At 38.6% G+C, this 24,404-nt stretch overlaps 1 non-coding gene across 1 annotated transcript; it reads left to right on the plus strand.

Moving 5' to 3' along the window:
• The first annotated feature begins 1,392 nt into the window (after window positions 1–1,392).
• Window positions 1,393–1,500, plus strand: LOC130950340 (small nucleolar RNA R71). The gene has a single exon (XR_009073561.1). It is a non-coding gene; the product is annotated as a small nucleolar RNA R71 (small nucleolar RNA).
• The last annotated feature ends 22,904 nt before the right edge of the window (window positions 1,501–24,404 follow it).

Below are 24,404 nucleotides of genomic sequence, written 5' to 3' on the forward strand. Positions count from 1 at the left end.
GATGCATTCATCCTCCTCCTTCCTAGTGTCTAAGATTATGAAATCAGCAGGGATGTAAAGGCCTTCAACCTTCACTAACACGTCCTCTACCAATCCATAAGCTTGTCTTACTGACTTGTCTACCATTTACAATGAGAATATGACAGGCTGTACCTCAATGATCCCCAGCTTCTCCATTACAGAGAGTGGCATAAGATTTATGCCTGACCCTAGGTCACACAGAGCCTTCTCAAAGGTCATGGTGCCTATGGTACATGGTATTAAGAATTTGCCAGGATCTTGTCTCTTTTGAGGTAAATTTTGCTGAATCCATGTATCTAGTTCATTAATGAGCAAGGGAGGTTCACCTTCCCAAGTCTCATTACCAAATAATTTGGCATTCAGCTTCATGATGGCTCCTAGATATTGAGCAACTTGCTCTCCAGTTACATCTTTATCCTCTTCAGAGGAAGAATAGTTTTCAGAGCTCATGAATGGCAGAAGGATGTTTGATGGAATCTCTATGGTCTCTATATGAGTCTCAGATTCCTTTAGGTCCTCAATAGGGAACTCCTTCTTGCTTGAGAGACGTCCCATGAGGTCTTCCTCATTGGGATTCACGTCCTCTCCTTCCTCTCTAGATTCGGCCATGTTGATTATGTCAATGGCGTTGCACTCTCTTTTTGGATTCTCTTCAGTGTTGCTTGGGAGAGTACTAGGAGGAGTTTCAGTGATTTTCTTAATCAGCTGGCCCATTTGTGCCTCCAGATTTCTAATGGAGGATCTTGTTTCACTCATAAAACTTAAAGTGGCCTTAGACAGATCAGAGACTAAGTTTGCTAAGTTAGAGGTGCTCTGCTCAGAATTCTCTATCTGTTGCTGAGAAGATGATGGATAAGGCTTGCTATTGCTGAGCCTATTTCTTCCATCATTATTAAAGCCTTGTTGAGGCTTTTATTGATTCTTCCATGAGAAATTTGGATGATTTCTCCATGATGAATTATAGGTGTTTCCATAAGGTTCACCCATATAATTTACCTCTGCTATTGCAAGGTTCTCAGGATCATAAGCTTCTTCTTCAGAAGATACCTCTTTAGTACTGTTGGATGCATTTTACCATCCATTCAGACTTTGAGAAATCATGTTGACATGCTGAGTCAACACTTTGTTTTGAGCCAATATGGTATTTAGAGCATCAATTTCAAGAACTCCCTTCTTTTGAGGTGTCCCATTATTCACGGAATTTCTCTCAGAAGTGTACATGAACTGGTTATTTACAAACATGTCAATAAGTTCTTGAGCTTCTGCAGGCATTTTCTTTAGGTGAATGGACCCACCTACAAAATGGTCCAATGACATCTTGGAGAACTCAGATAGACCATAATAGAATATATCCAGAATGGTCCACTCTAAAAGCATGTCAGAAGGACACCTTTTGGTCATCTGCTTGTATCTTTCCCAAGCTTCATAGAGGGATTCACCATCTTTTTGTTTGAAAGTTTAAACATCCACTCTAAGCTTGCTCAGTTTTTGAAGAGGAAAGAACTTAGCCAGGAAGGCCGCGACCAGCTTATCCCAGGAGTCCAGACTATCTTTAGGTTGTGAATCCAACCATATTCTAGCTCTGTCTCTTACCGCAAAGGGGAAAAGCATGAGCTTGTAGACTCCAGGATCTACTCCATTAGTCTTAACAGTCTTACAGATCTGCAAGAACCCAGTTAAAAACTGGTAGGGATCTTCTGATGGAAGTCCATGGAACTTGCAGTTCTGTTGCAGTAGAGCAACTAGTTGAGGTTTCAGCTCAAAATTGTTTGCTCCAATGGCAGGGATTGAGATGCTTCTTCCATCAAACTTGGAAGTAGGTGTAGTATAATCACCAAGCATCCTCCTTGCATTATTATTTTCGGCTGCCATCTCCTCTTCCTTTTCGAAAATTTCAGTAAGGTTGTCTCTGGATTGTTGTAATTTAGCTTCTCTTAGTTTCCTCTTCAGAGTCCTTTCAGGTTCAGGATCTACCTCAACAAGAATATTCTTGTCCTTGCTCCTGCTCATATGAAAAAGAAGGGAACAAAAAATAATAATAGGGATCCTCTTTACCACAGTAGAGAGATTCATTTATGTCAGTAGAAGAAGAAATGAATAGAAGAAAGAAAAGGTAAGAATCCAAACACAAGGGTGAAGATAGGTTCAGATTCTTGAGATCAAGAGAAGTGTTAGTAAATAAATAAATAAATAGAAGAAGATGAGAGGGAGAGAATTCGAAAATTAATTTTGAAAAAGGGTTAGTGATTTTCGAAAATTAAAAGAAGAATTAAAATTAAAATTAAAATTTAAAACATTTAGTTAATTAAAAGAATTTTGAAAAAGAAGGAGGTAATTTTCGAAAATTAGAAAGAGGAAAGTAATTAGGTGGTTTTGAAAAAGATAAGATATAGTTAAAACAAATAAAAGGTCAACTAGTTAGTTGAAAAAGATTTGAAATTTAATTTTGAAAAGATAAGAAGTTGGAAGATATTTTGAAATCAAATTTTTGAAAAAGATAAAATTTTGAAAAATATATGATAGAAAATATATGATTAAAAAGACATGGTTGAAAAAGTTTTAAATTTTAAAATTAAAATTAATTACTTGACTAACAAGAAACTAAAAGATATGATTCTAGAATTTAAAGATTGAACCATTCTTAACAAGAAAGTAACACTTCAAATTTTTGAATTAATCACATTACTTGTTAGTTAAGTTCCGAAAATTTGAAATAAAATTAAGAAGAAGATTTTGAAAAATATTTTTAAATTATCGAAAAATAGTAAAAAAAATGAAAAAGAATTGATTTTTGAAAAAGTTTTGAAAAAGATAAGATTTTTAAAATCGAAATTTTGACTTGACTATTAAGAAATAACTAATTTTAAAAATTTTTGACTAAGTCAACCCAAAATTTTGAAATTTATGAGAAAAAAGGAAAAGATATTTTTTTTTATTTTTTGATTCTTTAATGATGAGAGGGAAAAACATAAAAATGACCCAAAACATGAAAATTTTTGGATCAAAACCAATGATGCATGAAAGAACACTATGAATGTCAAGATGAACGCCAAGAACACTTTGAAGATCATGATGAACATTAAGAACATATTTTTGAAAAATTTTTGATGCAAAGAAAACATGCAAGACACCAAACTTAGAAATCTTTAATGCTTAAACACTATGAATGCAAAAATACACATGAAAAATAACAAAAGATACAAAACAAGAAAACATCAAGATCAAACAAGAAGACTTACCAAGAACAACTTGAAAATCATGAAGAACACCATGCATGAATTTTCGAAAAATGCATAAATTTTTAAAACATGCAATTGACACCAAATTTAAAAATTGACACTAGACTTAAAAATTGACACTAGACTCAAACAAGAAACACAAAATATTTTTTATTTTTATGATTTTATTAATTTTTTTGGATTTTTGTAATAATTTTTTTGAAAACATATTTTTGAAAAAGGAAGTAACGAATCCAAAGTCCTCAATCAGAATTCCAGGAGTCATGTAATGTTAGTCAAAAGCTCCGGTTCAGGAATTAGGCATGGCTTTACAGCCAACCAGGCTTCAACATGTTACATGAAACTCTAGAATTCATTCTTAAAACTCTGAAAATTTTCAAAAACAGGTGATAAATTTTTGAAAGATTTTTGAAAAATTTTTTTGAAAATAAAATAAAAAGAAAATTACCTAATTTGAACAACAAGATGAACCGTTAGTTGTCCAAACTCGAACAATCCTAGGCAATGGCGCAAGAAATTTGGTGCACAAAATTTTGATATCTAATAATGGCATTCAACTTGGTATGCACATCTACTAACTCAGCACTTTCTTAACAACTTCGCACAACTAACCACCAAGTGCACTGGGTCGTCCAAGTAATAAACCTTACGTGAATAAGGGTCGATCCCACGGAGATTGTTGGTATGAAGCAAGCTATGGTCATTTTGTAAATCTTAGTTAGGCGAATTTAAATGATTATAATGGTTTTCAAATAATAATAATAAATAAACAGAAAATAAGGATAGAATTACTTATGTAAAACATTGGTGATAATTTCAGACAAGTGTATGGAGATGCTTTGTCCCTGTTCGATCTCTGCTTTCCTACTGCCTTCCTTCAGTTCTTCTTACTCCTTTCCATGGCAAGCTGTATGTAGGGCATCACCGTTGTCAATGGCTACATCTCATCCTCTCGGTGAAAAAGTTTCAAATGCTCTATCACGGCACGGCTAATCATCTGTCGGTTCTCGATCATGTCGAAATAGAATCCATTGATTCTTTTGCATTTGTCATCACGCACAACAATCGCGAGTTTGAAGCTTGTCACAGTCATTCGATCCCTGAATCCTACTCGGAATACCACAGACAAGGTTTAGACTTTCCGGATTCTCATGAATGCCGCCATCAATTCTAGCTTATACCACAAAGATTCTGATTAAGGAATTCAAGAGATATGCGCTCGGTCTAAGGTAGAACGGAGGTGGTTGTTAGTCATGCGTTCATGGGTGAGAATGATGATGAGTGTCACGGATCATCACATTCATCATGTTGAAGTGCAACGAATATCTTAGAACAGGAATAAACTGAATTGAATAGAAAATAGTTGTAATTATATTAAAACTCGAGGTACAGCAGAGCTCCACACCCTTAATCTATGGTGTGCAGAAACCCCACCGTTGAAAATACATAAGTGATGAAGTTCCAGGCATGGCCGAATGGCCAGCTCTCATGGTCTAAGAACTAAACGTCCAAATATGTCTAATACAATAGTAAAGTGTCCTATTTATACTAGACTAGCTATTAGGGTTTACAAAAGTAAGTAATTGATGTAGAAATTCACTTTCGGGGCCCACTTGGTGTGTGCTTGGGCTGAGCTTGAGCTTTACACGTGCAGAGGCTTCTTTTGGAGTTGAACGCCAAGTTGTAACGTGTTTTTGGCGTTCAACTGTGGTTCGTGACGTGTTTCTGGCGTTTGACTTCAGAATGCAACATGGAACTGGCGTTGAGCACCAGTTTGCATCATCTAATCTCAAATAAAGTATAACTATTATATATTGCTGAAAATCTCTGGATGTCTACTTTCCAACGCCATTGAGAGCGTGCCATTTGGAGTTTTGTAGCTCTAGAAAATTCATTTCGAGTGCAGGGAGGTCAAAATCCAACAACATCTGCAGTTTTTTGTAAGCCTTCTTATCAGAGTTTTGCTCAGGTCCCTCAATTTCAGCTAGAAAATACCTGAAATCACAGAAAAACACAAAAACTCATAGTAAAGTCCAGAAATGTGAATTTAGCATAAAAACTAATGAAAACATCCCTAAAAGTAGCTAGATCCTACTAAAAAATACCTAAAAATAGTGCCAAAAAGTGTATAAATTCTTTGCTCATCAATGACGCGCACGCGTGGTACGAGAAACACTGAGTGACGCGAACGCGTGGACGATGTGGCCGCGTGACTTGCACGATCTGTAGAATTTCAGAAGTCGCTGGCAGAGTTTCTGGGCCGCATTTCATCCAGTTTCTGGCCCAAAAACAAAGATTAGAGCCAGGGAACATGCAGAGACAGAGAACAACATTCATTCCACATAATTTTTAGTTTTTAAATCTGAATTTACTCCTCCCCTAGGTTTTCTCACTTGAACATTCATAATTAGGATTTTGAAGATTTTGGCTTTAGCTTTGGAGAAGAGTCTACCTCCGGTACTAGTCACTATAGTTTGTTATTTTACTTTTCATTTATTCTTCCATATTCTTAATTCCTCTAGAGTTGACATTGGATTATTTTTACAAATTATTAATATAGAACTATTTTTATTTTTAATTAATCCCTTTTATCATTATTTATTATGTCTTCTTTTATTTTCCCCATTGATTATGTGATGTTTATAATTATGATGAGTAAGTAGTTTCATAACTTGATTGGGAGATGATTGAAAGGAAACCTTGAGTTCGATTACTCAAGAGAAAAAAAGTTGTAATTGGGTCTGTTGTTGGATCACCCTCTAGTCATTGACACTAGTCCTTCCCAAGGGAGATGATTAGGACTTGTGACTAGAAATAGCTTTCCAACTTGCTTGACTTTCCTTTACCTAGTAAGGGATAACTAAGTAGAGCAACCTTCAATTAATAATTAATCTTGAGAGTACTTCAACAAGAATAGGGCTTCCAACTAATTTACTCCAAGTCAAGGCTTTTATTTAAATTATCTAAATTCTCTGATTTAATTTCCTGTTTATTAACTCAACCATTTTTGAAAACACCTGATTAATAAAATAGCACATCTTTCTGCAACTCTTTGGGAGACGACCTGGGATTCATACTCCTAGTATTTTAATTTCAATATTGTGACAACCCTTCTAAATTGATAAGCGGATTTTCGGCTGGTTAAGGACTGTACTTGCAACATATCTCTTATAATAATTTCTTAACTCACCAACTTTCGCCACGTCAATTTTTGGCGCCGTTGCTGGGGAGTTGCAATAGTGTGCTAATTTAATGATTGGAATTTATTTAATTGCAATTTATCTTTTTATTCTATTACTATGAGCTGCACGTTTCTTTCGTTAAATGACGTGTTCACTTCCTAATCCAAGCTTGCCAGTATTTGACCCTGAGATTGAAAGAACCATTTCACGTATAAGGCAAGCTCGGCGTCGGCTAGTCCTCTCTGAGGACGAACCTGAAATGTCATCTAAGGAAGAAACAAGCTCCTTCTCTACTGATCCAATTGATTTACGTGTAGGTGACATGGCAGCACCTAGGAGAGTCACTATTCTGGAGGAAGGAGCCCCTGACTTTACACTACAACCATTCCAGGCACACCACCCAGCAGTGGTTGTGGATTTTGAAATAAAGTCTTCACTACTCAACTTGATGCCCAAGTTTCATGGCTTACCTGCTCAAGAGCCTATCAAGCACCTTAGGGATTTTCAGATAGCTTGCTCTACTGTTAAGCGTGATGGTACTGACGAAACTTCTATTCTGCTAAAAGCTTTCCCATTCTCTCTTGAGGGAAAGGCAAGAGAATGGTACTACACTCAACCCGGAATAACTGTTTCCAACTGGGATACGCTTAGAAGAGAATTTTTGGAGAAATTCTTTCCAGTTGAGGTTACCGATAAACTGAGGAAAGACATGTCCATGATCGTTCAGAATGAATCTGAGACTCTCTATGAATACTTGGAACGCTTCAATAATCTTCTAGACGCATGTCCCCACCATATGATTGACAAGATAGTATTGCTCGGTTACTTTACACAAGGCATGAAATCTCAAGATAGGACCACATTGGAAGGTGCTAGCAATAGGTATATGAAAAAGTACAAGACTACGGAAGAAGCATGGCAATTGATCAGCGACATAGCTGAATCTACTAGGAATCACAGGCAGAAACAAAGTCGGTCAAGAGCTGTTGCAGAGGTATCCACTAGCAAAGAGACTGCAGTAATAACTCAGAGCTTATGTGAAATGACTAACTTGCTGAATCAGATGCAGCTAAGTCAACAACAGGCTCAGCAAGTTCAGCCTTCTCCACCATAGCACAGCCAGCAGTTGGTTCCACAAAGAGTATACGGAATCTGTGCAGATTACAGTCATTATACTGATGAGTGTCTGCAACTCCAACCGGAAGACCATACTGTGACAGCCACTCACAATTTCTATGACCGCCCCAACTAAGGGTACAATCAAGGTGGCAGCTATAACCATGGATGGCAGGATAACTCCAACCAAAGTTAGAAGGACAATTATAATAGAGGAGGCAGAGATAACAATGGAAAATAGAGGTGGAATAACAATAACAACTTCACGCAGCAGAATCAGAATCAGGCCTATAGAGCACCTCATTTAAGACAGCCTCAAGCATCTCAGCAGACCTCTCAGATCACTTATCCCTCTTCATCTCCTAATGATGAGTTACTACAATCTATTGATCAGAGACAACATGCCATGGAAAATAACCTTACTGCTACTCTGAATGGTCTGAACTCTACTATGTAAGCCCTTGTCTCACGGATTGGATCACTGACCAACTCCAACAACCAGTCTTCAAGCTTTGGTGGACTCCCCTCTCAACCATTACCCAATCCAAAGGGTGGTATTAATGCCATCACCCTAAGCTGAAGAGGTACTTGAAATAGAAGATGTTGAAGAGGAAAAGGGTATACAGGACATGGCTGAGGAAGAAGACGCTAAATCACAGGAAGAATCACCAAAGGGCGCAAACACTGTAGAAAATGCCATTCCTATTCAATTTCCACAACTTTCAAGGAAGCCCTTGAAGTAGTTGGAACCTAATCCCAAAATGGTAGAAATATTCAAAAAGGTTGAGGTAACTGTTCCCCTTTTTGATGTTATTCAACAGGTACCTAAATGCGCAAAGTTTCTAAAGGATTTATGCATACATAAAGACAAAATTAATGAATTAGAAACTATTCCTTTAGGTAGTTCTATATTAGCTTTAATGGGAAATATACCTGAAAAATGTAGTGACCTAGACCCATGCATGGTTAACTGTACCATTAGAGGTGTGATATTTTTTGACTGCATGTGTGATTTAAGAGCATGTGTTAGTATAATGCCTTTGTCTGTATATGATGTTTTGAGGCTCCCTCCCTTAAAAAGGTCGGCAGCTCATTTTGTGTTAGCAGATAAAAGTATTATTACAGTGGCTGGAGTTGCTGAAGATGTATTAGTGGGTATTAAAGGTCTCACTTTCCCCATTGATTTTTACATCCTGGAGATACCCCAAAATGACTCAGAGAAACCATCATCAATCCTACTCGGAAGACCTTTCTTGAAGACCTTGAAGTTCAAATTGGATGCTTTTTCAGGAACATACTCTTTTGAAATAGATGGCCGAGTAGTAAGCTTCAATCTGAATGGAGTTATGAAGCACCCTCCAGAAGATCATTTTATCCTCTAGTGTGACATCATAGATGAAACCGTAGCTGAAGTTCACCAGGAAAAGTTTGAGGAGAAGTACATAGGACAAGGTCCGAGTGTGGGGAATTCTGAGGATGATGGAAGTACTTTACCACTGCCACCAGCTCTAGAAAATCCAGAGCCTGACCATGAACATAAGTTAGAATTGAAACCCATCCCCCCACACCTCAAATATGCTTACCTCGAGAACAAGCAGAAGTTTCCAGTTATCATTGCACGGGACCTCATTTCTCAACAGGAAGAGCAGTTACTTAGTGTGCTGAGGAGGCACAAGAAGGCAATTGGGTGGAGTTTGGCTGACATAGTAGGCATTAACCCTCAAGTTTGTGAGCACAGAATATTTTTAGAGGAGGGATCAAGACCCGTTCGTCAACCCCAAAGAAGACTGAACCCCACTATCTTAGAGGTTGTCAAGAAAGAAGTGACCAGACTACTAGAGGTAGATATCATCTACCCCATCTCAGACAGTGAATGGGTGAGCCCAGTACAAGTGTTGCCCAAGAAGTCTAGAGTCACTACAGTGAAGAATGAGCATGGAGAACTCATAGCAACCAGAGTACGGAACACTTGGAGGGTCTGCATTGATTACAGGCGTCTCAACCAAGCCACTCGTAAGGATCACTACCCTATTCCATTCATTGATCAAATGCTGGATCGCCTGTCAGGTAAATCACATTATTGCTTTTTAGATGGTTACACAGGCTATTTCCAGATTCATATAGCCCTTGAAGATCAGGAAAAGACTACTTTTACATGTCCTTTTGGGACTTATGCCTATAAGAGAATGCCCTTTGGCTTGTGCAATACACCAGCCACTTTCCAAAGGTGCATGATGAGTCTTTTCTCTGACCTTCTTGAGGACTGTATAGAGGTTTTTATGGATGATTTTAGCGTTTATGGTGATTCTTTTAGCCTTTGCTTGGATAGTTTATCTAGAGTACTAGATAGATGTGTCAGTACAAACCTTGTATTGAATTTTGAAAAATGTCACTTTATGGTAAAACAAGGGATTGTACTAGGTCATGTTGTGTCTAATACTTGTATTTCTGTAGATCCAGCATAGGTGGATGTTATTTCTAGTTTGCCTTACCCCTCCTCTGTGAGGAAAGTCCGTTCGTTCCTTGGCCATGCAGGTTTCTACCGAAGATTCATTAAGAACTTTAGTAAGGTAGCACTTCCCCTATCCAGGTTACTGCAGAAAGATATCGAGTTCGAGTTTAGCGAGGATTGTAAACAAGCGTTTGATAAGCTGAAGACCGCCCTGACTCAAGCTCCAATTGTGAGAGGACCTAACTGGAGCCAGCCATTCGAAATCATGTGCAATGCTTCCAATCTTGCAGTAGGAGCAGCGCTGGCTCAACATGAAGGTAAAGATCCTTTTGTCATTGTTTATGCGTCTAAGACTTTAGATACTGCTCAGTCTAACTACACTACTACTGAGAAAGAGCTTCTTGCTATTGTTTTTACTCTGGATAAATTCCGAGCTTATTTACTTGGTGCTAAAGTAGTCGTGTATTCAGATCACGCAGCTCTAAAGTATCTATTAGCTAAAAAGGAATCCAAACCAAGGCTTATATGTTGGATACTGCCACTACAAGAATTTGATTTAGAAATAAAGGATAGGAGTGGTAACCAGAATTTAGTGGCAGACCACTTGAGTCGCCTTGAGCACATTAAAGATGATTCCACTTCTATAGCTGATAATTTTCCATTTGATAACCTACAAGCAGTATCTGAGGTAGTCCCTTGGAATGCACCTGTCGCTAATTATCTAGTTAGCTGCACTTTTCCTCCAAACTTTACTAAGCACCAAAGAGACAAGCTGAAAAGCGAGTCTAAATATTATATATGGGATGATCCATATTTATGGAGATGTGGCGCTGACTAGGTAATTAGAAGGTGTGTGCCTCAATCATAAAATTCCAGTCCATTTTAGAGGCTTGTCACTCATCTGAGAGTGGAGGACATTTTGGCCCTCAAAGAACAGCTAGAAAAATCTTAGACTGTGGATTCTGGTGGCCTACTCTTTTTAAAGACGCTGCTGAATTTTGTAAATCTTGTCCCCCATGCCAAAGGGTTTGGTAATATATCCCAAAGGGATGAAATGCCTCAACAAAATATGCTTTTCTGTGAAATTTTTTATGTTTGGAGCATTGACTTCATGGGTCCATTTCCAAATTCTAATGGCTACCTTTATATACTGTTAGCTGTAGACTATGTTTCTAAATGGGTGGAAGCGATTCCTACCCGTATTGATGATTCTAACACCGTTGTTTCCTTTGTTAGAAACCACATTATTTGTCGCTTTGGATCACCACGAGCAATCGTGAGCGATCAAAACACCCATTTTTGTAACAGGAGACTGACGTTGGGATTTTTTCCAATAAAGAATTTTATAAAAATATAGTAGCGTTGTAAGTATAGATTCTAAACCAACAGAAAATCCCTTCGTACAAACATTTGGTTGTCACAAGTAACAAAACCCAATAAATTTATAAACTGAAGTATTCAAACCTCGGGTCGTCTTCTCAAAGAATTGCAGGGAAGTATGATTTATTATTGGTTATGGAAAAACAGTGTTTGGGTTTGAAAAAGGTTTTAAGCAAGAGAAATAGATTGCAAGAGTTAATAAATTAATAACTAATAAAACTCTTGGCAATGTATGAAAACTGGAAGTCCTATCCGAGTTATCCTTATCAATTGTGATGAGAATTGGATTTTTCTCCCACTAAGTTAACCTCTAACTATGAAGGTAAGTCAAGTGGATGGAATAAGTTTGGTTCCTCAGGTCCTAGTCTTTCCTTGAAAAAGGCTAGAGTTATTGGAACTCGAGTTAATTCTTGAAGAATTCCAATTTTCAGTCGACAATGAGTTTAACAACTCAAGAGTTACCAATTAATCAATTAAAGCCAAGAATATAAAAAGCTAGATAAAAATCATAAATAACTGGAATACCTCAAATTAAACTGAATGGAGATGTCAATTCTAACATGGAAAATATTCATAAGCCAATTGGGCAACATAAATCAAATACAAATAAAAGCATTAGAGTATCTAAAAGCAGAAGAGAAATGTAAAATAAAAGGAATATTGAACCTGTGATGAAGAAGAAATAAATTCTAATTTCTAAAAATCCTAATCCTAAATCCTAAGAGAGAGGAGAGAGCCTCTCTCTTTAAAAACTACATCTAAATTATAAAAAGTGAATTATGAGTGAATGTTTTGATTCTGCTCCACTCCCAGCTTCTAATCTGCATTTTCTGGGCCGAGAACTAGGTCAAAAATAGTCCAGAAGTCACTCCCAGCGCTTTCTAGTCCGTACAGGTCACGGCAAAGTGACGCGGAGGCGTCAACCACGCGTTTGCGTGGAATAAGATTCGCAGATGCAATGCATCCGCGTGGAGCACGCGTTTTCATTGCATATCTGTACAGCCACTATGGTGAATTATATATCAAATCGAAGCCCCGGATGTTAGCTTTCTAACGCAACTAAAACCGCAACGTTTGGACCTCTGTAGCTCACGTTATGGCCGTTTTAGTGCAAGAGGGTCAGGCTGACAGCTTTGCAATTTCTTCAACTTCTTGTATTCCTTCAACTTTTGCATGCTTCCTTTCCATCCTCTAAGCTATTCCTGCCCTGTAATATCTAAAATCACTTAACACACATATCAAGGCATCTAATGGTAATAAGAGAGGATTAATATTAGCAAATATAAGGCCAAAGAAGCATGTTTTCAATCATAGCACAAAATCAGGAAGGAGAATGTAAACCCATGCATTTAGTACGAATAAGTGTATGAAAGATTGATAAAATCCACTCAATTAAGCACAAGATAAATCATAAAATAGTGGCTTATCAACCTCCCCACACTTAAACATTAGCATGTCCTCATGCTAAGCTCAAGAGAAGCTATAAAGGAGTGAAGACATGATAGAGAGTATGCAATGCAACCTATCTATATGAATGCAACTACATGCAAAATATTTCTATCTACTTGGTTAAAAGTAAATAAGTTCTCCAAGACAAATATGAATCAAATTCCACTAATTCAAATCATACAGTGAAAACAAGTAAACTTGTAAGAAGATAGCTCATAAAAGTAGGGAACATAGAATCAAGCATTGAACCCTCACTGGTAGTGTATATCACTCTAGTCTCTCTAGTGTATAGGGTAATCACTCTACTCTTCTCTAGTCATGCTTTCTAAACCTTGTTCTTCATCCAACCAATCAACAAATATTTAATGTATACATACAAACATCATGAGGTCTTTTTCAAGGTTGTAATGGGGCTAAGGTAAAGGTGAGGATATATGTATGGCCAAGTGAGCTATAAATTGAATCCTTGATTAGTCCAAGATCTCACCTAACATATACATACTTATATAATTTAAATTGCTTTACCTAGCTACCCATGTGCATTGATTTTTTTTTATTTTGCATTTGGGGTAATATTTTTTTTTCTTGTATCCCCTTATTTAATTACTTAATAATTTTTTATTATTTTTTATTCTTTTATTTTTTTTTATCAATGCACATGGTAATTTAATTATTTTGATTTCACATGAGCATGCTTCCCAAATTTTTAAATAACTTATTCAATTTAATTTTCTACTTTTTTCTATCATCCCATGTTCCCATAAAATTCCCCACGCTTAAATTATACACAATATCTATCTTAAGCTAACCAAGGATTCAACTTGGAATTTTTATTTTGTTTTTCTGCTTAAGGCTAGTAATGTGGCTATAGAACAGAAGGGGATTAAAAAGCTCAAGATGGCTAACAAGGGTGACATAAAAAGGGTAGGCTTTATTTTGGATAAGTGAGTTAATAATCAAATATGGCCTCAATCATATGCAAATATGTAAATACACTAAATAATGGATATATAGAATGGAACAAAATATAAATTATAATTATAGAGAAGAAAACACACAAGAATAAAATATTATGGTTAAATAATGTAACCATGCAATTAAGCTCAAAATCTCACGGGTTGTGTGTTTTTTAGCTCAAAAATCATGTTCCAATTTACAATCTTCAAACAGATTTAACACGTAGAAAATTTTAGTTAAATTTTTTAATATTTTTTAATAATTTAAATTAGTGATAATTTTCAAAAATAGAGTCTTAAAAAAAACTTATTATTTTTCAACCAAGTAGTACTTAAATGCAAACAATCAACTACATATGCAATCTATTATGCAATGTAACAATGAACAAACAAAGAGAATAGAATATTGGAGTTGAGAAGAGAATAACTAACCCGTGGAGTTCGGTACCGACCTTCCCACACTTAAAGATTGCACCGTCCTCGGTGCATGCTAAGATGTACAAGTAGATGGAGGTTGTTGTTCCTTAGTTGGTGCTCTCTTTGTTCCTTTCCTTGCCGGTCGTTTGGGAGTAGCTTTCTCTGTACCCTTCTTGGTGGCCATCCTGAAAAGGGAAAAAGAAAGTAACTTTTAAAGCTAAGGGTTAGAGCAAGGAAGAGAACGGGAAAGGTGGTAATCAATGCACACTAAAGAAGAATGACGTTAACACATGGTCATGACTACATGTGAAAAGTCATCAATGGAACTATAGCAAGTGCATGTAATGACAATTAAATGCAAGATGTTTATTGGCATGCTGGCAAAGGCATGAGTAGCATAGATCAAGCATTTAGTATCCAAGTTAGATTACCAAGTCTTTCAAACTAACAACATGTTTTCAATAACAATTATATTTAATTAATAAAATATAAAAAAGGATTTTGTGAAAAACATGCATTAAAGTAGAAGGATAGTATAAAAGTAGTGCATGATGCCATACGGGCTTTTTCACAAACACATAACATGCATGTTAAATAAGGTATGGAAAGTATTAAATTGAACATGCAAGCAACCCTATAAAAATAATATATAATTGTCAAACAATTTCTTAATAATCCACAAGAAAAATAATTACCCAAATAAATTTCCAACACCAAATAAAGGAAAAAGAAAGAAAAAAAAAGAAAGGAAAGAAAAGAATTAGATATGGGGAAGAAAAGATAAGATATTTGGCTGATCTGGAAAGTGGTGTGACGCATGTGACGCGGACGCGTGGGGCACGCGTTCGCGAGGGTAGCACGTAAGTGAGGTGACGCGAGAGCGTCGGTCACGCGGACGCGTGATATGGTTTGTGCTAGTGGCGCGAGGGCAGCCGCGCGCTCGCGCAACTCTCTGTTTGAAACTCATTCTGCCAAAAATCTGGGTGACGCGTTCGCGTGGTTAACGCGATCGCGTGGATGGCCAACTTTGAAAACGGTGCGGACGCGTGAAGCACGCGTACGCATGGTAGGGCCTATGCGTCTAGCACGAATTCAACCTAAAGCCAGCACAACTCACTGCCATACACCCTTTTTACGTCGAATTGCAGGGCCACGCGTTCGCGTGGGTGACGCAAACGCGTGGGGAGGTGATTACGTACATGACGCGGACGCGTCAGTGACACGGTCACGTGGATCTATTTGTGCCAAAGGCACACCTCCAGCCACACTCTCGCGTGACTCTCTGTTCAATTTCTTTTCTTCCCAATGCACATACGACGCGGACGCGTCGTGTGCGTGAAATTTTTTTTAATGCAAAATGCAGAATGCAGTGCTAATATGAATGATATGCATGATTCCAGGCTCAATCAAAACTAAAAAACAAACAAAATAGACTAAAATAAAAACTGAAAAAGGAACGATCATACCATGGTGGGTGATAAACAACTATTACATGTTTGAAAATTGCTTCCTGAATTTATTACATGTTTGAAAATTGCTTCCTAGAGACTTTAATTATTTAATTTCAATTCTCCTTTATTCCATTCGATGCCGTAATCTGTGTGTCAAGTGTTTCAGGCTTCATAGGGCATGAATGAGACGGAGATTGGAGAGGAAGCTAGAAAAAATGGAAGGAACACAAGAATTTGAGGAGATAACCAGCGAAAAAGTGACGCGGTCGCATGGCTCACGCGACCGCACGAAGGAGCGCAAATCTCAGTGACGCGGCCGCATGGCTTGCGCGGCCGCGCGGATTGGAAAGCACAAGCAACGCGGTAGCGTGGACGACGCGAACGCGTGAAGAGGAAAAGCGCCAGCGATGCGTCCGCATGGACGACGCGATCGCGTGACATGCGCGATCTGCATAAACTGCAGAATCTGAAACCAGCGACTTTGGACCCTATTTCGGCCCAGTTTTTGGCCCGGAACAGCAGACTAGAGTCAGAGAATATGCAGAAACAAGAGAGACATTCATTGAGTAGTTTTAGATCTAGTTTTTCACTCTCTTAGGTTTTTCTCTCTAGTTTTTAGAATTTTAATTTTCAGTTGATCTTAGCATTTGAACATTGAGAAGAGTTACTTTCCTCATCAAGACTTCATCACTCTAGTTTGTTCTCTTAACTTGGTTTTATTCTTCCATGTTCTTTGTTATGTTCAATTTTGTCATTCAGATACTTTTATGATTAATTAATGCAAGGATTATTTCTTTTTAATTTAATTTCCATTCCAATAATCATGTCTTCTTTTAATTCCCTTTCATGTGCCATGGATTCTTTATTTACAATGCGTGAGTAGCTTCATTACTTGATGGGGAGTTGATTAAAGGGAACTTTTGAGTTGGAAGGATTGAAAGAAAAATTTGTAATTGGGTTAAATGTTGGATTGCTATCCTGTCACCGACGCCAATCCCTTTAAACTAAGTGGGTTGCAACTTGTGAACAGATCTGGCATTTCCACTTGTTTGACTTTCTCTTACCTAGTAAGGGATAACCAAACAGAACAACTATTAATTATAAATTAATCTTACAATCACACCATCAATGATAGAGATTCTAACCAATCAATTCCCAATCAAGGCCTTTCATTTTTATTATTTAAAATTCCTCAATTTAAATCCCAATTTACTTAGCTCAACTCTTTTTGGAATATCTGATTAATAATACAGCACACTTTTCTGCAACTCGTTGGGAGATGACCTGGGACTTAAAACTCCCAGTAATTTTAATTTAAACTTTCAGTGACATATTTCTAAATTGATAGGCAGATTTTCGGTGAGTTAAGAACTATACTTGCAACGTAACCTATTTAATAAATTTTTAATTCACCAGCTTCTGCATCTCCATCAATTTTTGGTGCCGTTGCCGGGGAGTTGCAATAGAGTGCTTATCTTATTAATTAGAATTTATTTATTTTCATTTTATTTAATTTTGCTACTATGAGCTGCGTGTTTCTTCTGTCAAATGACACGTTCACTTCCTGGTCCGCGCTTGCTAACATTCGATCCTGAAATTGAAAGAACAATTTCACAAATAAGGCAAGAACAGCGTAGGTTAGGCCGCTCTGAGGGCGGATCTGAAAGTGAATCTGAAGAGGAAACCAGCCCCCGTTCTACTGATTCGGTTGTTTTACGTGCAGAAAACATGGCAGCTAGAAGAATTACCATTCAGGAGGAAGGAGCTCCTGATTTTACACTGCAACCGTTTCAAGGGCATCATCCAGCGGTAGCTACGGATTTTGAAATAAAGACCGCACTGCTAAATTTGATGCCGAAGTTTCATGGCCTACCTGCTCAAGAGCCTATCAAGCACTTGAGAGATTTCCAGGCAGCCTGTTCTACTGTCATGCATGATGGCGCTGATGAAACTTCAATTCTGCAAAAATCTTTTCCGTTCTCTCTTGAGGGAAAAGCAAGAGAGTGGTACTACACTCAACCTCTAGCAAACGTATCCAACTGGGATACACTTAGAAAGGAGTTCCTGGAGAAATTCTTCCCATCTGAAGTTACTGATAAACTGAAGAAGGATATCTCTACAATTGTTCAGGATGACAATGAGACTCTCTTTGAATACTGGGAGCGCTTCAATAATCTTCTGGAAGCATGCCCCCACCACATGATTGACAAGATCGTGCTACTCAGCTATGTCACACAAGGTATGAGGCCCCAAGATAAGACCACATTGGAAAGTGCCAGCAATGGGTCTATGAAGAAGTACAAGACCACTGATGAAGCTTGGCAATTGATCGGTGATTTAGCTGAATCTACTCGGAACCACAGACAGAAGCAAGGCCGTTCAAGGGTCGTTTGATGCCAGGGCATTTTGGCCAGTTTCACTGACCTTTTCTTTACTGTTTTTAGGTAATTTCATGCATTTTCTTAGGAAATAAGTTAGTTTTGGGCAGATATTCACTCAGACCTTGATTCAAGCATACATTGTGCATTTTACATTATTTCATGAGGATTGTGCATGATTTTAATGACAAAATTGTATATTGCATTACCCATGACTTGGACTAGATCTTTGATGCACTCTATTGCTTGATTTCAGGACCAAAGGAAGCAAGGAATGGGAGGTAACTTGCAAAGTTAAGGAGAAAAGTAATTGTCAAAAACACTCTCAAAAGCCATCAATGCCCACATTAAAGAGTCACGTTAACTAAGTTAACGTGAACTCTAACGTAGAGAAGAGAAGTTGAGCCAACATTAGTGACACTCAACATTGTCACTAACGTTGGCAATTGCTCACAAATGGCCACGTTAGAAGCCACGTTAACCTAGTTAACGTGGCCTCTAACATTAAAGGGGGAAGAGAAGCCAACGTTAGTGACACTCAACAATGTCACTAACGTTGGCCTAAGGTGCAAAGAGCCACGTTAACTCCCACGTTAACTTGGTTAACGTGGGAGCTAACGTAAGAGATGGAGAGTTGTCAACAACGTTAGTGACACTCAACATTGTCACTAACGTTGGAGCAACCACACAACCCCCAAGAGCCACGTTAACTTCCACGTTAACTTGGTTAATGTGGAAGCTAACGATGAGGAATGAAGAATGAGCCAACGTTAGTGACACTCAACATTGTCACTAACGTTGGGATGGCTAAGAATGGCCACGTTAGAAGCCACATTAACCTAGTTAACGTGGACTCTAACGTGAGACCTAGGGGCACACTTGAATGTTAGTGACAATGTTGAGTGTCACTAACGTTCTCGAAGGTTGGCAAAAGCCACGTTAGAAGCCACGTTAATCTAGTTAACGTGAGCTTTAACGTGAAGCAAGGAGGGGCACACTTGAACGTTAGTGACAATGTTGAGTGTCACTAACGTTCTCGAAGGCTAACAAGGCAACGTTAAAAGCCACGTTAACCCAGTTAACGTGGGCTTTATCGTGAGACAAAGGGGTGCATGGCAACGTTAGTGACAATGTTAAGTGTCACTAACGTTCTCGAACTTGTATTCTCACTAAATGATAAAACCCCTAACGTCTTGAGCTAAAGTTTATGCCCACTTCACACTATCTCTCTGCAAGTAAGCCAAGCCCAATTGAAGAAAGGAACTGCTTCAAGTTCAAAGATCCAGAGGCCCAAGACTTGAAGAGCTAACTAGAAGCTGAGAAAAGTAGTATATATTGGAGTAGTTTTGAAAGAGAAAGGAGCTTTTGGAAGGAGCTAGGACAGAGAACTACTCTCTGTATTTACTTTCTTTTTACTTCTAGCTTTATCATGTATTCTCCATCTTTGATTTTGATTTCTAGAGCTATGAACAACTAAAACCCATTCATCGGGTTAGGGAGCTCTATTGTAATTTGATGGATCAATACTAATTTTCTTATTCTTCTTCTATCTTTCCTTTTGATTTTACTTGAAAGCTTTCGATCCTCATCCAATTGGATAGTTATCTTGGAAAAGAAGCCATTCAAATATGGATCTCTTCGGATCCTTGAAAGAGGAATGAAGAGATTAGCTAGAAATGCTTTCTCATGCTGGACCAAATTGAGTGTGGATGGGTATGTGGCTATAACCCTCTAAGCATTTGATTTGGGAAGTGCATGTGGTATAATCAGTAACCACACTTCATCTCTTCTCATGAGCAATTGACCAAGGAATTGGCTATTGATCAAGATTTGAGAGATTGAATTGCAAAAAATTGTGATTCAATCACTTAAGATTGCCAAGGAGATCAATGAGTGCATTGATTAAGGAAGAGATGAAAATGAAATTGATCCGGAGAATGCAACATCTCCTAAGCCCAATGAACTCCCCATTTCTGATCTTACCCATTCTCTTTATTTTCTGCAATTTACTTTTATGAGCAATTCCCCCATTCCCATTTACAATCTTGCTATTTACTTTCAGTCATTTACTTTTCTGCCATTTTAATTTCTGCAATTATCAACTCTATTCATGGATTCGCTCAACTAGATTATTCCTCTAATTAAAGTTGCTTGATCAATCAATCCCTGTGGGATTCGACCTCACTCTATTGTGAGTTTTTACTTGACGACAAATTCGGTACACTTGCCGAATGGGAATTTGTTGAGAGACAAATTTTACCCCGATCAAGTTTATGGCGTCGTTGCCGGGGATTGATTGTGCATCAACAATGATTACATTAGAGGATCACTAGATTGAGCATTTGTATTTTGTTTGATTTAATTTTCTATTTGGTTAATTTGCTTTCCGTCCTAGTGTAATTCTTCCCCTCCCCTGTTTCTGAGTTTTTCTTTGCTATTTACAATTCAGTTCACAAACCCACTAACTGTTTGATATATTGCATCACTGACACTAACAATTTATTCTAACAAGATACTTTCTGCATTGTTTTTCTTGCTTGTACTCTGTTGGTTGTATGACAGGGAGAAGAAGCGGAGCCTCAACTTCCTTTGATTCTGAACCTGAGAGAACCTTCTTAAGATTAAGAAGGGAGGCAAAAGAAAAACGTGTAGTGGGTGCTGAAGAAGAGGAGGAACACTGTGAAGAATACTTTGAAACAACCATGGAAGACCATCGTGAGGAAGAGGTGCACAACCATGGTGGAGGAGATAGAGTAAATCCTGGTGGGGAAGATAGAAGAGTCTTGGGCTCTTACATTAACCCAAACCCAGGGAACTACGGAAGTAGCATCCAAAAACCAACCATCCATGCCAACAACTTTGAACTAAAGCCACAGCTCATCACCCTCGTTCAGAACAATTGCTCGTTTGAAGGAGGTGTCCAAGAAGACCCCAACCAACACTTAAACACCTTCCTGAGAATATGTGACACAGTGAAGTCCAATGGCGTTCAACCAGACGTCTATAGACTGTTGTTGTTCCCATTCTCTCTCCGAGACAAGGCAACCAAGTGGTTGGAGTCTTTTCTAAAGGATAGCTTGACGACTTGGGATGATGTTATGAACAGATTCTTGGCAAGATTTTACCCTCCTCAACGAGTCAATCGGCTGAGAGCTGAGGTCCAAACTTTCAGGCAACAAGATGGTGAGACTCTATATGAAGCATGGGAGAGGTTTAAAGACCTAACAAGGAGATGTCCATCTGAAGAAGGACTGTCATATGAATCTAAGAAGGCCGTAGACCATTCATCCGGAGGTTCTTTGAACAAGAAGAAGACCATCGAGGAAGCCATAGATGTCATTGAAACTGTAGCTGAGAATGACTACTTCTATGCTTCCAAAAGAGGGAACACTAGAGGGGTAATGGAGCTGAACAATGTAGATGCTCTACTTGCTCAAAATAAGGTCATCACCAAGCAGCTAGCTGACCTCACCAAGAAGATAGAGAGAAGTCAAGTGGCAGCAATCACCACTTCAACTCACGAGGAAGCAAGTGAAGAGGAACAAGGCACTCAGGAGCAAGCCAACTACATTGGGAATTCACCTAGATACAACCATGATCCATACTCCAAGACCTACAACCCTAGATGGAGGAATCATCCAAACTTTGGATGGGGGAATCAACAAGACCAAGGCCAAGATCAGAGACGTCACAACCCCAACAACACAGCTCCCCAACAATTCACACAGAGGACATACCAACAAAATCACAGCAATACATCTCACTCTTCTACCTCTACCCCCAACATACCATCATTTGATGACAGAATCTCTAAGATTGAAACCTTACTTGAAAGCATATGCAAAGACATTCAAGACAATAAGGTGTTCAAAGAGGAGGTGAGAGCCAGTATGAAGAATCGGGGGGAAGCAATCAAGAAGCTGGAATTCCAAGTGGGATATTTGTCTGAGAAGATGCCCAGACCCACTGATAGCTTCCCAAGTGACACGGAGAAGAATCCGAGAGGTGAAGCGAAGAAAGTAAGATGGGAAGACTACAATATGGTCACTACAAATGACATGGAGACTGAAGACAAGCCAAGCAAGCTGTCAGAACAACCTGAAAATACCTTAGTAGAGAAGGAAAAGAAAGACCAACAAGAACCAGAAATCTCACAACAGGAGCTGCTGAGACTATATGCACCATTTCCTCAACTGCTAAAGGGTGCTGTGGGAAAGAGAATGTACTCAAGGTTCTTAGACTCATTTGCATCTTTGAATGTGAACATACCATTCATCAAGGTCATTCAGCAAATGCCAGCATTCATCAAGTATATGAAGGAACTACTTCCCAGGAAGAGTTCACTCAAAGGGGGCCAGACTATAGTGATGAACAAGGATTGCAGCACCCTCATTCAAACACAATTGCCTGCGAAAAGAAAAGACCCAGGGAGTTTTCATGTCCCTTGTGCTATAGGGGAAACAAATTTTGATAGAGCACTTTGCGATTTGGGAGCAAGCATCAACTTAATACCCCTATCCCTGGTAAAAAGGCTGCAGATCAATGAGATACTACCTACAGATGTAGTCATAAGGCTGGCTGACAAGACTCAAAAGCAAGCAGTAGGAGTGGTGGAAAATATGTTGCTCAAAGTTGGAAAATACTTTCTCCCAACAGACTTTGTCATCCTGGACATGGAAGAGAGTCACCTGCACCCAATCATATTGGGGAGACCATTTCTAGCTACCGCTAGAGCATTCATAGATGTGGAGAAAGGAGAGCTAATATTAAGGATCCATGATGAACAACTAAGCTTCAGTGTTTTCGAACTCTCACTGGAAAAAGATGAAGAGGATAAAGAACCGAGCAAAGTGCATCATGAGATACTAAAGGAAGAAGCAAGCACTGAAGCACAACCAGCTCATCTTGAGACTCACTGGGTTGATGGACAAGGCCAGCAGCAAGTGCCACAGGTCAAGGAAAAATTGGAGGAACCTAAGCCACCAGAAGTTTGTGAGGACATTAACAAAAGCTCATCAAAGAAGGAGGCCACCAGGAGTAAGAAAATAACACCAGGGGCAAAGAAGAAGGTACCAAGGGGGTGGCGGAACAAGAAGATTCCTACGGAAGATTTCTCTCCAGGGGATAAAGTAATCTCAGCCTACTTCACAGATATCCCCCCTAATCTCCCCACTGTACCATCTCAGCTACCTAAGGTCTTCACCATCAACAGAGTTCTCTCCTTGGAGCATGTAGAGATCATTGATACAACCAACGGATACAAGTCCACTGCCAGAGGAGAAGACTTCAAGCATTACCAACCACCATAAAAAGGGGGTAACGTCAAGCTAGTGACGCTAAAGAAGCGCTTCATGGGAGGCAACCCATGTTTACATGCTTTCAGAAGTAGTGAATAAATCAACATTCATGAATTCCAACCAAAACTTGACGAACACGTGTGAAATTTTTATACGCAGAATATAGTAAAGAACAAGTTTGGTGTTCAAAGCATTATTCTTAAAGCTTTGAACACAACTTTTCATCACAGTGCTCCAAACTAAGTTTGGTGTCACCCTATGGTGCCACCAATTTGCATATGAAGATACATAGTTAGTCAGTTAGTGGAATTCAGGAATAAACAAATTCTTTTATTATTCAAGCTGTAGATGTTAAAGCATTTTTGTTTCTTTTATAAAAGTAGTTCTTACTCTTCTTATTTCATCTTTATAGGGAAAAGAAAGGAGCATTGAGGAGATTGATAGGACAAGTGAAAAGAAATGGTTCAGCACTTTATGAAGAAATACACACACACGTGACTCAAGGAAGAATGCATTGGAAAATGTTGCCATGCAACATGGAAGAAAGAGGAAACTTGATGACCGAACCAATAACCACAATAAAGTGGTGATCCTTGTCCATGAGCAGGCATAACCCCAACCGTCCATCGAGCGACAAATCCATCAATCCACACCATCCATTCACTTACAACTTCCCTATATAAGTAGCCCTTGTTCCGTACCCAGCCTTAACTTTCTTTACACACTCTTCATACATATTCATTTCGAAACGCAGCACTTCTTACCTCATTACAAACGTTCCCTCCCCCTCACTCTCTTTATTGCCATAAAACCCTAAACAACCAGAAGTCTCTACAACCTTACCACCTTCACATAAGAATTATCATTCATGGCATCCTCAAGTGCCAAGAGAAGGAAGGGAAAGGAACCCATGGAGGAACACCCGTATGATGAGAAGAGGTTTAGAAGCTTGCATCATGCATTGGAATACGGGTGGATGGTTGGTAAGGAAATCATTTATGAGTTGGGATTTCAAGTTAAGAAGAGTGAGTGCCCGGAAATCTCAGAGAAGGTTGAAAGGAGAAGA

The sequence above is a fragment of the Arachis stenosperma genome, chromosome 1, assembly GCF_014773155.1.
Source record: "Arachis stenosperma cultivar V10309 chromosome 1, arast.V10309.gnm1.PFL2, whole genome shotgun sequence".
NCBI lineage: Eukaryota > Viridiplantae > Streptophyta > Magnoliopsida > Fabales > Fabaceae > Arachis > Arachis stenosperma.